General features: G+C 35.6%; 1 protein-coding gene and 1 non-coding gene across 5 annotated transcripts in view; both read left to right on the top strand.

Annotated features, from left to right (window-relative positions):
• The first annotated feature begins 2,128 nt into the window (after window positions 1–2,128).
• Trnay-gua (transfer RNA tyrosine (anticodon GUA)) lies at window positions 2,129–2,216 on the top strand. The gene is given in 2 exon segments: window positions 2,129–2,165; window positions 2,181–2,216. It is a non-coding gene; the product is annotated as a tRNA-Tyr (tRNA).
• Window positions 2,217–5,438: 3,222 nt separating this feature from the next.
• The window catches only part of LOC149788431 (gelsolin-like protein 2), a 50,646-nt gene continuing 38,005 nt past the window's right edge, over window positions 5,439–18,079 (top strand). The window contains exon 1 of one of the 4 annotated variants that reach the window (XM_089974419.1): window positions 5,439–5,456. The gene's annotated coding sequence lies outside the window, so the exon portion shown is untranslated. Of the gene's footprint in view, window positions 5,457–9,011; window positions 9,090–17,210; window positions 17,610–18,079 lie in introns of those variants that run through there. The other 3 variants (XM_089974417.1, XM_089974418.1, XM_089974416.1) reach the window with 3 other exon arrangements.

The raw sequence follows: 18,079 nt of genomic DNA, 5'->3' as shown, positions 1-18,079 counted from the left end.
TTATTTTATAAAGAAAAATCCTCATGCTGGTCCACGAAGATGTGTTGGATGTAACAACGGCGTTAGAGGATTATATCAGATTTGCAAAAATTGCGGTGGAGATCGATATCGAAGTTTGATGAACTATTACAGAAAAAGAAAGAACATAAATCCCAAAATAGAAAAACCACCATCAGAACTTGAATATTACTTGAAACATAGAACAAATAAAGATGAAACAAATAAAGATGATTCAGATGAAGATTCCCATGATTCAGATGATGATTCCCAATATTGATAGCAGCAGAGAGGGGCGTCTACGGTTCTGTTTGGGACAAACAATAATCGTAGACGTGGTAATTGACCTCTATGAGTGGTCACTATTTTTTTTTGGTCAAACACAAGGGTGACCATTCCCCTAAGTGGTCTGTTCACCCTCTCTGCTGCTCGCCCCTTGTTAACGTAACTAATCAAAATCAACTATCTCTGCCGCCTTTTTCAGAGGCGCCAAAGTTTCTGCGATTTTTCAATTGTGACAACTTCACCATGAAAATAAAGTTTACCGTGTCCCTATTAGTCCGTCTGACTGCTGTATAAACAAATGCTTAGTTAAGAATAAAATTCTCCCTCTAAAAGACATTACGGGACATGGTAGTATGGTAATATGATACGCGCCTGTCTCCATAAATCTAATTAATTGTTCTCTGGTTTTCAGCTAATGTATTTTTCTAAGATCGCCAGAATTTTGCCCCTTCACACATAGTAAATCGGATTTTCTGGGTTACCGGTTCAAGCACAGGGTTCATTACAAAGAAAATTTGGAGTATCCGTTCATGGATCAAGAGATGGGGGTTCTAACCTGTAACAATATAACACAAAGACCTCCATCCCTTGATTAATGGACGGATACTCCAAATTTTCTTTATAACGAACCCCTGTGTGTTCAAGAAGGTCATGGAGTGGGAATTCATGTTGATATTTTAGAAATCACATTTTCATACGCATTTCGAGTCGAAATGCGGGATATATTTTTACACTTTATGAATATCACTTTCCTTAATTCAAGTAGATCGTTCTTCCTTGATAAAAATTTGATTTTTTAACAAAAATAACACGGGTTTAATGTTTACAGAAATGACGTATCGTTGCGCAGAATTATCCGACGCACAGAAATAGCCGACATGGTGGTAATTGGTTATCAAATTTTAATTTTAAAACAAACATAGCAGGCTAGAAGGATTTTCTTCTCTATCAAACACAAGGGTCTAAAAAGATAAATTCTCATTCAGTTACCTACTCGAATGTGTCAGATATCGGTGTTTGTTTGGTTGATTTCCAACTATAATGTCCTGCCGAAAGTATCAATTGCGGGTCAGGTCAGACCCTCTCTTTACGCTATGCAAGACAATCATTGACTATGGGTACCAAGTATTTGTCTACATCAGTGAAACTTAATAGCTAAGCACTACATGTGTGTGCTGACCCCCACCCACCCCGAAAAAAGTTCTCAGAGCGCCCCTGTGCGCTTGTAAATTGTAGTCCTCCAGAATAATACACGAATCAGAGTAATTTGTATCAAACATTTCCGCAACGAGACGTTTATTTCGCTCCTTGCATCTATTAGTAGAGGGAGAATTTATTATTGATATTTGATATAGAAGAAATAGTTTAACAGTCAAAGCCATTTAGTCATTTCATCACTTGGTTTCATTTTGAATTTTTATAAATTAAATTGTATAAAATTTGAAGTGTTATTCCTTAAAAGATAGTGTAAAATGTATGTTGATATTTTACTGATACAATTAGAACTCCCCAATAGGTAAGCTTCAGGGGCTCGTATCGTTGTTTACAATTTACCTGTCATACATGATCTATATATATTACATAGTTCATGTGTGATAGGTCATTTGTTAGCAACGATACGTGCCCCTGTGAGTTAAGCCAAATTATAAAAAATATGAAAAAAATATTGTGATCTGGATGAATAAGACTTTTTAGCAAAAATTGCCAGGCTGCCCGGCTTAACAAAACTCAATACTCAGATTTTATCTTACAATACTCTGGAAAGCTGATTTAAAAAGACAAAAAAAATCATGTGGCGAAATGAAACAATCTTCGTATACATGTTCTCCGTTCAATTACATCAACTCCCGTGATAGCTCAGTTGGTAGAGCGGAGGACTGTAGAGTTAAATGACTGTAATCCTTAGGTCACCGGTTCAAATCCGGTTCGCGGGAGATTCTTTTTTTTTTTTTTTTTAGCAGTTTTACTGAAAATGATGTTCATGACATGTACGGCAACCATTTTCAGTCTTATGAAACAAACAATTCGAAAATATTAAAACAAACATCATGTGAGTAAACAAGCGAAAAGGCACGTCATTTTCAATATATTTAGTCCCAGAAAAACGACCAGAAATTTGTCGATGTCGCAGCAACGAGGAGAAAGCGGATTTATTAAGCAGAGATCACCTATCAACACGCTATTCTGTTCGCACCAGGCGGCTCGCATAGTGACAAGTCATCTCCACTCAGTTAATCGGGGACTAGACGTGGAGGTGGTGTTCTGTACCCTACTTTGTCAACGGGCTGAGACTACGACATCGTGTCTTGGAATATTAAACGTTTATTTAATATTTACATTTTTTTTTTTTTTGTACAAGATTCAAAATTTTTTCTATCGTTTATAATAACACGTGACTGTTGGACCTTTGATATCAATCATTGATATTCGAGATTCGGGTACTCAAATGACCATCAGTGCAAATAGCGGATATCATAGAACTAATTATTTTCCTTAGACCTAATGCTATTTTTTTATTTTTTTAAATGAAATAAATGCAGCTTCCATTCTACTGCAGCACGCTTGGTTATAGGTTTAGCGAGACAATCTCGAATGACGATGTACTTCGAGGACTCACGGTACTAATTCCACTCCAATGGTAAACATATGGAAACACTATCATATTCAAAATTCAATAACTTAAAATTTATGGGTGCTGATAATGACACCTATAATTTTTCGTGCACATCTAACCTTGGTGCAAGCTTATATGTGGAGAACACCATATGACCCGCGGCAATTTGTTTACATACATGTGCATGAAACACGTGTTATTGATTCTGCACCAAATGAATCAGGTGCTACTTTCAGTATTGAGTACCCCTGAGTCAAGCCTGAAAAAATGCTAAAATTGCATCAGTAGAAATTTGTCAATATTTTTTTTACATTACATATAGGATAAGCTCTCGAAAGATATTTTTCCTAAAATTTTAATTTTCATTATTAACCAATTATGGACCACCAAACCTGTAAATACTCTATTATTTCTTTAGACATTTCTAGACTGGTTCACAGTTCTTCCGTATAATTAGTACCGTGTGTCCTCGAAGCACTTAAGAGAGATAACTCTTCTAGAACTTTAGAAGGGGGAGAGTGATGTAGTCACCCAATATTATCTACATGTGAATACCGCAATCTCTCACGCAACTAAAAGTCTCAAGTTTGTGTTGGTGGTGTTTTTATAATTGTTTTTGTTATTTTATTTTTTATAGAGCTTAACAGAAACTATACACGTAATGCACAATTCACAGCTAATTTTGCTTATTAAACGATAAGCTCCTTCCCCATCCCATCCGAGCTTGTACAACTGTTACCGTTATACCCACAGGTGCTCGACGCGAGCTTGATGTTGAGAAAAAATCCTAATAATCTAAAGAAAAAAATGTTATACAGAATGACAAAAATAATTCAGATTACCCACATGACCCGTTCTGACATGGGACCCTGTCTATCATACTATTTAAAAGAGAACTTCCAAATACTTCGTTCCACCCGTGACCCTCGATTTCCTGCTGTTGTTTCCACCTCTGAAAGCACACGACCATACTCTATGGCTTGTTTTGCTCCTGAAATATTTTTCTATTCATCAAGCCGTAATTGACTTTTCTGCGGTGCACCAAACTGAAGTTACGGGCTCCGAAACGTGCGAATTTTGCCTTCCGAGACAACGTTACGCTCAGGTGAAAACAGGTGAAAAAGAATTTTATATATACCATGTTAGCGACTCTACGATACATCCCTGCTTTGATGTGGGTCCATGGTTCAATGGAGCGCTTGAATAGTTACACAAAACTTCAAATTGCTGTTTAACCCGTGTTGGGTTTGGTATGGTTGGGGTGGGGTGCTCACAATAGTATTTAAATTACTATCCCACCCAGGCTCGATGTTGTAGGAAGTGAAATAAGTGATATAGAGAGGTAAAGCTCCGAGCCGCCAGTCAGCAATGCCGACAGTTAAATTATTGAGAACACAAAGGTGAAATTCAAAAGAATAACAATTTTAATAAATTCAATATTCAAATGATAATAATTTCCCAATCAATCTTCTCCCTCTCGACCAATTGATAGCTCCAACCGGTGTATCGAACGGGCAATTTTATCCGCGTTGTATAGTGCACACGACAGTACAGATGATCCTCAACAATACAAACGACATATAGGGAAACTTGAGTCTTGAAACATAGAATTCTGTCGAGGTTACGGCGAAATCAATCCGACAAAAGCTTTCATCGCCCGTGGATATAATCATACCCCGCGATGACCTTAGCGAATATTTCGCGGCGACTCATTGCTGAATCTGTGATGGTACGTTTGACATCAATGGTGGAGCTGAACGCTCTAAAGTTCGCAATTCCCCCTGTCCTACTTAAAGATCCGACAGTGTCCGCTTAGGTTTTAAACGCTTGGGAAAATCATTTATATCTAACATAAAAAGAGATGGCCTAGAACTGATCCCTATGGGACACAGAAGTTGAACTCGTACGAATGAAAAGGTCAAATATTCGGATGCTAAAACTAACCCATATGTCCAGCTTCTTACTAGGTAAGAGAAACGTCGAATGCCCCCCCCCCAAAAAAAAAAAAAAAACACACACACACACACACACACTATCTTAAAATAACTACGAGACGATTATGGACAGCAAGACCTCACTGCATATTTTTATTGAACATTCGTGTTAAACATAAGAAGCATTCTGGATACTGCTGAACATAAAATCCCACCACCACCATAAATTATATTTTAGCAAGTATCAATGTTATTATTCATGCGAATAAATAAGTAAATATCTATATAAATATCTAAATAAATAAATGTGTAAATCATGATCGAGCAGGTTTTGGGTTTACTTCACTGCACATATTTTACCCAAGTGAAAAATATCTTTGAAAATAATGCAAAATAAATAAATAAATAAATAAATAAATAAATAAATAAATAAATAATGTCACATCATAGTAAATAATAATGATTTCCAAATGCATGCTATTTTCTGAATTTGCCTGACTACATATTTATATTAATTATACTTCAATTACAAGACTCCGCACAGGAAATAAATCTCACGTACGGTATTTTACCCAGTGACGGGTATCCTGCATGCCGAAGAGTGATTCCTGAGAGGTCAACCCAAGGTAAGAACAGGTGCTATTCACCTTAAAATTTACTCACTATCGATCTGTGTATTACCTTGTCTTTTATAACCTAGACTTGACGTTGAGCTACTTAAATAGGTTATATACAATTTATTTAACAACCATGTTTCAATGAGAGTGGAGTGCTTAAACAATAACTTGAGGGTTGAAGCTTAGCACTGCATCAATGACTACGATGCCCCTACTTTCGCTAACTAGGCTGGGTTACTAATATTGATTACTATAAGGACCGACTATTACTGTAAGGACCGTCATGTTTGCTGGTTACTGATTCGGCAACACACCTGGGTCACCGGATTAACTCAAAGCTGACGTCGCATGACGCAATATTCGATTCATGCAAGAAAGGAAAAAAGTCTTTTCATGGTTTGTTTGGTATTGGCATTAAACCGAATGGTTTAAATCCTTTGGTTGCTGCAAATGTAATTAAAACAGGTAATTTTCCCTTGAATGTTTTATGGAAGTGAATTATGGTGTAACATTTCAAAAAGTGACCTCGCTTTATTGGATAAAACTGAGGTATTTTGCCAAACATTTACAAGGTTTTCCAGTACATACAAGATCAGACATCGCCCTGGGAATGCTAAGATGGACATCAGCGCAGTCCGAAATTGATATAAGAAAATTGATGTTTTTACACAGATTGTGTTTGATGCCTAACAATGTACATACTAAACGTGTGTTTAACGTTGCGTTATTTCACTTCATTTTGAGCGGATGCATGTCAAGCTACGGGTTAATTTCAAATTTATATTATACCTCAAAGAAGCTTGACTTGCTCGGGTATCTAACTGATTATTTGCATCATTCTGAAATTCCTGATAAACATAATTGGAAAGAAATTGTTGGTCTTGAAAATATCCTCTGGAGAGTTCGTATGTCTAATCAAGCAGATTTTGATAGATTCTCTTCGATACACGAATACTTACGACCTGCCTCAGTGTGGCAGTCGGCTAAAACCAGACAACACACTAAGGTATTTACATCTGTAGCTAAACTGGGCTGCTGTTCCTCAAACACAACTTGATATGTGTATTAGATGTGGGAATGTTTATACAGACTTCATACTTCATTGTTGTGTTAGTTGTCCTTATATGTCGAATTTTAGAAACTCTTTCTGGGATTTCCTTACTGATAAATGTCCGCTGAGCCTGCACATTACGTTATTTAATACAGAAGATGAGCTGCAACTACAATATCTTCTAGGTAAAAGGTTACCAACAGGTGTAATCGACAAAGAAAACTCCAAGCTATTCGTCCTGTATGCAGCATACTTTGTCATGCAGTGTGCAGCTATCTTCTGTAAATAAGGTACTGAAACTTGCAACTTATGCAGTTGACGAACACTTTGTTGACTGATATACTATAAGAATAACTAGTTTTCTTTTCATACATTCACTCAAGTGTTTACACAGAGGAGCACAATACATAGTACAGGAATAAGATTTGAATAATCTAATTTTGATATGCAATGAACAGTTCTTAAATTTTCGTAGAAGCATGTTTATTCGAGTACACAAAAATCGGTAATGTCTCATCATATCTTCATTATCTGACCGATTGGATTTCAAAATATGACCCAAATATGTATAACTGTTGAGATATGTAAGCGCATTGTCGTTATAATGTACAAGGGGAGGAGATGGTAATTTGAAAGAAGTTTGCTGGAAGACCATGCATACCGATTATTTTTATTTTTTTAAATTATAGATGATATCATTTTCAAATGCATATTGTTCACATATGGTTAATAATTTCCTTAAACTTGTGATTGAAGGACTTATCAATGACATATCATCAGCAAAACTAAAATTGTTAAGAAACAACACATTTGGTGACAGACGTAACCAAACGTAACACTGACCCAGCTTAGGATTTAAGTCATATATACCCCACTGCATCACTCCATTGGTTTCACGGAAAGCCCTGGATATTACACTTCCTCATCTTACATAATACTCTGTTTGCCATACTACTTAACTAAATTATGTACTATGAAGACAGGTATTTTAATATCAATCAACTTTTAAATAGTGTCCAATGATTGACCCTATCAAATGCCTAACTAGCGTCTGAAAGGCATGCAAGCACTGGGCTGCCATGTTCTACATAATAGCTGATAGTTTCCTTAAAGGCGAATAGGCATAAATCTGTTGAATGTTGCTTTTTTTTAAACCAAACTGATTATCGGACATTGTGACTCCACATATTTGCAGTATGATGCATTCAAATGTTTTTGAAATAGTAGTCGTAAGAGCTATAAGTCTGTAGTTATTTTTGTCCGCCAGGTTACCAATGTTGCTTTTTAGTAGCGTTATAATTGTAAATTTTGTGAAATCATCTGGTACAAAGTTATGCATAAACATACAGTTAAATAAAATCATCAATAGCACATTGAGTCTAGTATCTGAAAAGTTGTTGTTGTTGTTCTAGGGTTTAACGCCATTTTTCAGCACAAGATAGGCTATACATGGCGGCCAGTTTAACTGGTGGAGGAAGAACCCTGGAAAACCCAGGGAAGAACCACTGACCCACGATAAGCTACTGGCAGGCTTTCCCACGTACCTACGCTAGTCGAGCCTTGGACTCGAACCCACGCAGACAGAGGTGAGATGGCAGTGATCCGGAACGGTCAGCGCTTTAGACCACTCGGCCACTCGGGGCCCCTATCTGAAAAGTTTAAATGTTCCACATATAAAAAATCTGATCCTGGACATTTACCACCTTTTTGTCTTGCTATTTCACTACGGATCTCACATACTGTGATTACCGTACCTCAATACAAGCAGAAGGTGTATTAAATGCTGAAAGCACATGCTTCTTATTCAATTCATTTGTAACACTATTGAGTAAGTCTTCAAAATGATTTTTCCACATGTTGCATTTATTATTCTGACCATGGTTCACATCAATGCAAATTGGTAGTTTAATGGAAGTTGTCGTAGTATGTTGTTTAACTTACTTCCAGAATTCACGTTGGTCGACATTTTCAAATTGCTGTGCTTGTGAGTCTGCTCTGTTTTACTTTCTCCTACTTACATAATCTAAGTACATGCTTAAATTGTGTTCTTGTTTGGCGCATTTGGTTACTGTGATGGACATGAGGTTTACCGTTGTCACGCCACATAAGGTAGGCATTTCGTGCAAAGTCGTGTAATTCTTGGACACATTCATTCCAGCCTGGTATAACCCGGTGACCACGTTTGGATACACTAGTCAAGCTATTACCTGAGTTCGACAAAGCTTTTACTGTATCAGTGAATAATCCATTTATCCGTTTCATGTGCACCTGATTAGTGCAGCCGTTGTCTTTACAGTTCGCAACACAATGTGGGATCTCAATCTTGTTTAATAAGAATGCAGATGCCTGAGTATAATTCAGTTTTTCGTCCGAAGTAAGGTCTGACCAGTTGATATTGTATTCCAAATTTAAGAGTTCATTGGGGCAAGAATCAAATCTGGGAAGTAGGTCCGTCCTAATAGTCATTAAAGTAGGACGTTTGTCGGATCCTGCTAGCATGTGTAGTAATCTCATATCACTTATAGCGGAATGATCACACGGAGTAAGACACACTGATCCAACCAAGACACTGTATTGTGTGAATCACTGACGTAAGTAAAATTTGTTGTGTGGTCTACTATTAGTTCTAAGTCCGGTATGATACAACCATATTCGTCTTCTTTATAGGGAGTGAATTTTATCGTATTAGCATTCCAATCTCCTACTACATAAGCATTTAGAGTATTGGCATTTTCTACAATAGAATTAATTTTGTCCAAATAATCTACAAATTCCCCTAAATTTTCCGCAGGATCACAAGGTAAATAGATATTGACAAAAAGCAAAGAGGAATCACCCATATGGATAGTAATACCTATTATTCTGGGATCATCGAGGTGTTGTACTTTTATAATACTTGCGAGAGATCTACGGTATAGTAACCCGACACCTATATAAGGTCTACCTGTATGAATATCGTTAGAAGATTCCCCTGGTCCGTAGAACTCGTCGTGTACTAATGAGATATAGTCTAACTCACTGTCAAGAAGCCACAATTCTTGTAAGAAACAAACATCGGAAATATACATAAAGTTCTTACATTTTGTATATTTCTTGTTAACCTCCATATTTAATTATAACATTTACAGTTTTTTTGGATATGACATTTCTCGTTACTTCCCATGTACTGTACGTTTAGACATTAAAAACTAAGGACATCAACTCCAATTTTAAGGGAGTTAATGTCTTTCTTCTGTATGGAAATTCAAATACGAAATAATGTTAGACTGTTTATCTTACATTGCCAGTTCTGCGATGAAATATTTGTAAAGCAATTCATTCACCATTCTGCAAAATTGAAATAGTTTACTTCGTTTTGTTGAAGTAAACAATTTCAATTTTGCCCGATGATGAAATTACTAACATTGAGAAAAAAATCGCAAAACACGGCCTAGGTGCTCTCTCTCTCTCTCTCTCTCTCTCTCTCTCTCTGTAATTCTGTCAAATTATGAATTTGTTAGTACAATATATGTATGTAGCATATATCTATATTCTGCCAATCTTGTCGATCATGTATTAAGTATAACATTGAAAATGATAAGGAAATAAAAACGGTGGTGTTATTTCTATTGAAAGATTAATCTAGTCGCTTAAAGTACTTCATGTTAATTTTTTCCTTTAATTTATAATAAATCATTTAATTGTATGCAAATTACAAACACAGAGTTATTTTGACATCATATTGTCACCATCTGTTTAATACCTTTTTCATCAGTATGCCCATTGTTTTATGGCAAGTAAATGAAAGCCAAATAACAGATTTAGTTATGTGTGAATTATTATATACAATTTACGGGTTATGATTATTTTATTAGACTTCTACAACCTACAATAGAAATTGTTGGAGGAGGGGGAAAGGGGCGGGGGGCACATCATAAAGCTATCCAACAATGAAACTATAGGGCTGTCATGCCTACCCTCTATCATATGAAGGGGGGGGGGGCATGAAACTATCCAATGAAACCATAGGGCTTTCATGAATTTCATGATTAACATCAGTGCTACCACGCACAGCCGACAGCAAAAGATATGGTAACTGAAAATGTATCTACAATAGCACTGTTTAGAAATGAAAATGGTTTCCCATTGTTTCGTTCTAATTAAGCTCAGTTACGATGTCGAGGCAAAGGTAGAGGTATAAAAATAGTTGTAAACTATGTTCATTTCAAGATGTATTGTAAAACTGATTCCATTATGAAACCTTGTTCATGAGATAATGTGTCTCGAAAAATGCATGGAAGTTTATCCTGTCACTAAAACCCGGGTGTGAATTTAGCAAGCATTTACTGATTTCTACAGACCTCTCCGGTGGCCTAAGTGGTTAGATCAAGAACCCGCCTCGGATGCGTTAGATCGTGGGGTTGAGCCTCGGCTGAGTCGTACCAAAGACTTATAAAAAAGCAATCGATAAATCAACCCCCCAAATCTGTGTTGATACCTGAAAATCAACATCACCACAGGCGATGGGCTGATTTATCGACCTAATAAAATGGTACTAACAACTGCCACGCTTGACGCTCAGCATTGAGAAGTTAGTGTTAGTCTTTTAGGACTGGTCGGCCCAATGTCAGGATAATTTGACATGGTGCTATATATTAACATGATAATGAAAAATATACTTTTAAACTAATCAGTATAAATCAGCATAAATTTTGATCTGTACAATGCTTAGTCAGCAGCTTGTATCTTTGCTCACAGGCTCCTGAAGTAAGAAAATGACAAAATCCCAAGGGGGGGGGGGGGACTATATATATATATATATATATATATATAGAGAGAGAGAGAGAGAGAGAGAGAGAGAAAAGACAAGGTTGGCAACAGTTTTTCTTAATGGGCAAGTGGTGCACAGTATAAATTTATCATTTTTTTTGCGATGCAATTCAAAATATTTTTACAAATCATTATTTGTATAAAGGAAATGAATGCTAGTCATCTTCTCACCGTGGTAGCATGACTGTAAGGTCAGTAGTTCCGAAGTAATCCAGAGAATAAAATCGTTATAAATTCAACATAACCAAAATTAAGTGTGACTTCGTTTTAAAAGTTCATCTGTGCAAAAAGTGGAGAACGTATGTTCAAACAATCCAATACGTCCCTCACATGAGATTAAAGACCAAAGAACCATGTTCAGAATTCACAAGGGAGGCTACCAATATGGATAGAACTTCATACTTCTTTCCCATGTTTCCAGTGGAAAGACCATCAGATTAATAGAATACTATCCAACTTAAGTGACAAGGTGTGAAATGGTCATTATGTTGGGGTCTGTCCCAGATGTGTTTGGTTCCAAGATAAATCATTTTGTAAAGATACCACCAGCATGAATTGTTTTCTTCATATTTATAAAATAATAAAAAATTCCCATGCCTCATCAATTTCGAAAAGAATTTGTTTTTAAAATAAAGGTGACTTTTGGTTCACCTTAGGCTGATTGACCAGGTATTGAGGATTTTGCCAAGAATAAGCAGTACTGTAAATAGGACAATATTTAAAAATGTCACGTTGCCTGACCGCGATTACGTTACGTCAAAATCAAATGAATTGGTTAGAAGCCATGTGTATAAGTTAGACCCCGTGGCTATAGTGGTCCTGTTCGCAATTGTTACGAGAGCCAGCTTTGTTGGGTGTCAAAAATTACATGTGGACGTTGAAAGCTTTGTTCAAGTACAAATGACCTTTATTGGCGTCGTAAATCTCACCACGTTGACAGACGACTGGAGCATTGTCTGCTAAGTTGAATAAAATAGGGTAGAATCGATGTCCAGTCGGAACTGAGAGAGGGTGTGGTCACCATTTCAATCCGAATTTAATTGAGTAATTTGGACTAGAAGCTTCAGTAATTGTAAAACATTGTGCTAGAAAGTTAAAGCAATAACTCGGGGAAAGCCACTGGTAAATTGGCTGGAAAACTTAGGAAATTCTAAGGAAAGACAAAGCTTCGTAAAGGTCAGTGAGTTATTTGCTCGATTGTTGCAGAATAATACGGCATTGTAGTTGTACTGATGCGCAGTATGTATACTTCATTGCTAGAATAGTTATTACGTAGAATTACCTTTGTATTGTTTAATTTAAATAAGATATTAGGAGCACCCCTCCCCAACTCTACCAAATGCCACAAAAAAAATAATGAGTATTTTAAATTAACTCCATATGATATGATTAATTATCATTATCAGTTATAGAAAGCTTTGAGAATCTTCCTACATCAAATCATGCTGAATAACCTGTATTTTATATATATATATATATATATATATATATATATATATATATATATATATATATATATATATATATATATATATATATATATCAGGAATAAAAGTTCACATTTTCATAGATCATGTAGACTCTTGTCTTGTAAACTTAACTCAGTTCATGCAAGTTGAAGGAGGGTGGTTATATTTGATATGATAGTCTGGGAGAATTAGTGAATGACACTGTAAAGATTTTGAATCCTTAATACAGATGGGGGGGATGGGGTCCTCGAAGAACTGTATGTACTGTATTATTGATTCCAAGACATCAGTTTCTTGTTGTTTAATTTCAGTTCTCAATGTTTAGATTTAATGATATATATATATATACCTGTTGTATTCTTTTGTTTGAAAAACGTGGCCATGAACTTATGCATTTAAATAATTCAAGATAGCTTTGGGAGTGGCTTAGTAGATGAATATGTGCATGGCCATTGAAAAATGAAAAGAGTATGATGATTGGCATGACTTCCATTTCTAATTAAGCGCTTCCAAAAACATCAATTTTTGTTTTGGGGCAGGGTCTTTCATCCATCATGGATATATTGTCCATCATCAATCATCCTTTTCTCAGTATTGGCTGTTCTCCAATATATAATTGCATGATGTTGATTATCAAATTTGCTATAATTGTTCAAGGGACAATGAAATAACCTGTATTTTTAAATTTACGATGATCCAAAATGAAAGGTAAAGTCCAACTTTAGTGTTATGATACATATTATCATCACACACAGTGCTTCTAAACAGATAATGTTGAAGGTATCACAGGATATAATCACAAGCTGTGTAAACCCATGTGGCAAGTTTGTATTGTTAATACATACTGAGATATCAAATAACAGCTTGGTAATGTTACATGTCTACATTGCAAAGGCTCTTTGTCTCTTTGTTCACAGTGGGTGTATATAGATATATATATCTATATATGACATTTCAGGTCCTGCATGCAGCCCCAGACAATGATGAGGCAGGAATTAAAGTTCACATTTCCATGATAAAACATTGCCTCTTGTTTTGTAACCTAATTCAGTTTATGCCAGTTGAGAGAGGGTACTCATATTTGATATGATGTTTTGAAAGGATTCATGAATGACAAGTTTTTGAATTATGAATACAGAATGGGGGGGTGGGGCATGTTGATAAGATCTGTATGTATTAAGTGTTCTGATTTGAAGACATTACATTTTTGGTTGTTGACTTTTAATTTTAAAAGTCTGGGCCACAGCTTCATGAGTTATATGTCTGCCATAATTTCTTTGTTTAGAGAAATGCAGCCATGGACTTCTGCTTTTAAAATCATTTTGAAGAGCTGTTGGGATTGGCTTAGCAGATGGATGGGTGGGTGGGTGGGTGGGCATTTCTCAGTATTTGCTGTTCTCGATTTCTTCCTTAAAAGTGGCTGAGCCAATTTGAATCATACCTGGCAGAAATGATGCATAGGTATCCTCTTTAAAAACTGTGTCTCTGATATCTTTACTAACAATGAAGTGCAGCTTCTCCAGAATGTCAAGGCCAGTTTTAATTAAACTTGGCAGAGCTGTTTCTTAGGTTTTTCTCTGCTGGAAGTATATTGTCCAACATGACTTCACTAGCCATGGTGTGCTTTCCATAGCAACCAGGTGGGAAACCTACTTTTCAAGTTGTTCTTCAGAATGACTGAATAAACATGAAATAAACTTAGCAGAGATATTTTTTATGTCATCATCATTGAAGACTGTGTTTGTGGTGATTGTCATAGCATAGTTTTGACTTTTGTTACAAGGTGGAAAGCTTGTTTCAGGAAAACTTATTATTCATTTTATTTTGCCAAATAAATGAGCCAGTTTGTATTATATTTAGAAAAAATGTTTCTTAGGGCACTTGTTAAAAATGTCTGGGGTGGCTTCCATTTTAGGAACAGTAAGGCTTTAACAGCAACTCTTTATTCTTATTTTGTCATGTTAAAGTTAACATCCATTTTTACAATGTGTCTGTCAGTTCTACTTGACTATGTTTTTTTATGATATCTGGTGTATTAATGCAGCTACTTGTGATCACACAATATTTACTTGCAAGTAGTTTGAATTTACAGCTCTAAGCAAACTAAATTTATAATGCTTCAGTACTTCCCCTTTCATAGTAAATTTTTTAGCCAACTGAGTGGTATCAAGCCAGCTGTGTTTTGTTGCAAAGTGAGTTTTACTGATCACAAAAAATATAAGCAAAGCCAATATTTAGATGCCATATAATGAAAAACATTAGCATTATGGGTGAAATTATTATTCAATATATCATTGTATTAATATTTTTTCCTTATCTGTATCCATATTGATACAAGAGGTGTTAGAATTCATACAGAACAGTGCTTCCTGAAATAAGTTACATTAATCTTCAGCAGTTGTGAATAATTATTAGTCATTTGCTATTTTATTCTTTAAATTGTGAATTTATCTGAGACAGACCAAAGCAGTGCAGAATTTGCATTTATTTATGTCATTAACAATGAAAAACTATTGACAACACCCACTCACCTTCTACAAACCAGCAAAACATAAGGTGATTATAGTTTGAAATCTGCCCCCTCTCCCCCCTCAATTCCTTGCTGATTATTTTATCCCATCATGCAGCATGCTCAGCCACTGATAAAATATATCACTGTAATGGAGACATTTAACATTTATTTCCATGTATGATTGAAGTACTTTTATGACCATTTAATAAACACTTTTTTATTAAGTTCTGCTGTTGCTTAACATATTGTCTATTTGTATTGACAATGAGGCCAGGCCCGGCTACACTTTTTTAATCATGCAGTCTGATATATTACATATAGTTCTGAATGATGGTTATTGTTTGTTTAAGTGCAGGGTAAACAGTACCAACCAGCTGTAACTAACTGTAGCTTATTCACTGTGTAACACACCAGAAGTACTGGCATCCAAGCTTAGTCTAAGTATATACAAGCAACAGAGAAACTTCACACAAAAGTGGCTATTAAAATGATATAAAGTACTTAAATCGGACCTGTCGGAACATGTTAATTGGAATGTCTACTTTGATGCTGATATATGTAATCAGCAGCTGAACATGCTAGTGGGATTTTAAAAATCAGCAATGTGTTAGATTCCAAACCACACCAGCTATAGTCTCCTTGTTGATTTGTAGTAAAGTTAAGTGGGTGTTATCAATAATTTCCTCTTTCACTCACAGAAACAAGTGTCTGTATCCACAGCAGTTGTTTTGCATCTGCAGGAGGTATAATGTGAATGATATGGTTGTTAGTCTGATCTCAACTCCCATACTCAGACTTGTTCTAGATAAGATTATCCTTGCACAAGGAAATATCACTATTTCTTCTGTTTTGAAGAGACTTAAAGCACAGTACAGTAATGCCTTCCAATTTTAAGTAAATAAAATGTTTTAAAAGCATTCACGCAGTACAAAATAAATGGCATGGTGACCAAGATGGCACCTGATCAAATGGAGAAGTCTGAAATGCCCAAACCTCACTGACACATAACAGGCAGTCTGTTTTGGAAGTATTTATTTTATCTTGTCATGGATGAAAATGGCATATGAACAAATGATAAGTCTGTGTTAGTCTGCAATCTGTATGCTATAAATAAAGTATAAATTTACTCTGTCATACATTATAATTTTACCAAAGTACAATGCAATAATAGTCACACAATAGTCAAGTCACAGTGACTCAAAGTCAAGTTCATTACTGGGGAAAAGTCACTAGACAGCTATAATGTGCAGTGAGACAGTCATAAGGCAGGCTGGTTATCATGTAAAATTATTACTGGGATGGTCACATTCCCTTTACTCCACCTGTTAATTCTATGCCAATACCTGTTATTATGCATACCGTATGAACTCAGTTATAAGTTGAGTCAAACTACAAACAAAAACAACAAAGATCCTGACCTGCCATAACATTATACTCATGCAGATCAGGTTCTTTGTTGTTCGTTCTACTAATTACTCCTAGCAAACTGCACAGACCTAGATCTGCTGGTGCATTATGCAGTGGCAGATCTGAGTCTGTGCAATTTGCAGTTGGATTCATCTTATAATCAAGTGTATATGGTACTACGTTTATCAGATGACAACTCCATATATGCTTATAAGCCTGCCACTATCTTTACAATACTTGTTTTCTACTAAGAACAAATTGGTCTGATAATCAGTTTACTCTACTTTCTGACAAATTATTTAAAGCTGACCCAAAAGGTATATTGCATAATTAGTTTGTGCAAATTTGCCTCAATTAACATTCAGTCAAAATTGAGAACCATAAGATAAAATCTACCATGAGTAATATACATCGTGTACAAAGTTTCTTTATGGGAAGCACAGTTGACAAGTTGAAAGTGTGATACAAGGAATTTTTTCAAAAGACAATGCAATGTTTTTTACTCTTCCTTACAGTGAGGAAGATTTTGGACAGCAATCAAACCGGGAAACAATATCATTTCTTTTTCTTAATTTTCCTGCTTCTAAGTTAAACAGGATATTGTAGATTTTCATGTCTTAAGATTTATGATACATTAAAGGAAGTTAATGATGAACTACTGTGAACCACATGTACATGCCAGAATATGTCATAATGTCATGCAAATGACATTAAGTTTTTACTCCCATGTGCACATGAAAGGGTTGTGTTTTTAAAAAGTCAATTTTCTGATATCTCCGGGAAAAGCAAGAGAGACCAGCATATCTCTATAACCTGTAGACTGTATCAACAGTAATCAGTAATTTTGTACACTCGTGGAGAATTACCACATTGGGAGAAATTTGAACATTAGATTGTCATAGAGACATTAAAAGGTAAGTTGTCAGATGTAAATAGCCACCATTGCACAGATTACTTAATTGACATGATGGTATGTTAAGTGTCCTTAATCACTGCTGTGGGCTCATTGACAGCTAATTAGCATTGGTAAAGTAAGTAAAGTGGAACAGTCAATTCATTTGAAGTTAGGTCAATCAAAGAGATGGGTGTAGTACAAGTATATGTTAGGGAAAGATCATTTAATTTGGAAGGGGATGGCTTGTTTTTTATTTAAATTCGGGTCCCCAAATAATTTATAAAAATATTCTTGCTGCTATGATTTGGGTAAATTTAAAACTATTTAGATCCATTTCTTGCAATCAAGAATGCGTTAAAAAATATCCTAAGTTCTGCGAGAAAGTTAAATGTTACTGACTTTGTTGTCTTGAATGATAATATGCATGCCATCTTTTTTAAAGATTATTGGCTAGTTCTTGATCAGCGGTAGTGTTCATTTTGAAGTCAT

The sequence above is a fragment of the Sinohyriopsis cumingii genome, chromosome 11, assembly GCF_028554795.1.
Source record: "Sinohyriopsis cumingii isolate HCF-2022 chromosome 11, ASM2855479v2, whole genome shotgun sequence".
Lineage (NCBI taxonomy): Eukaryota > Metazoa > Mollusca > Bivalvia > Unionida > Unionidae > Sinohyriopsis > Sinohyriopsis cumingii.
This window is presented reverse-complemented; position numbering and strand designations above follow the sequence as displayed.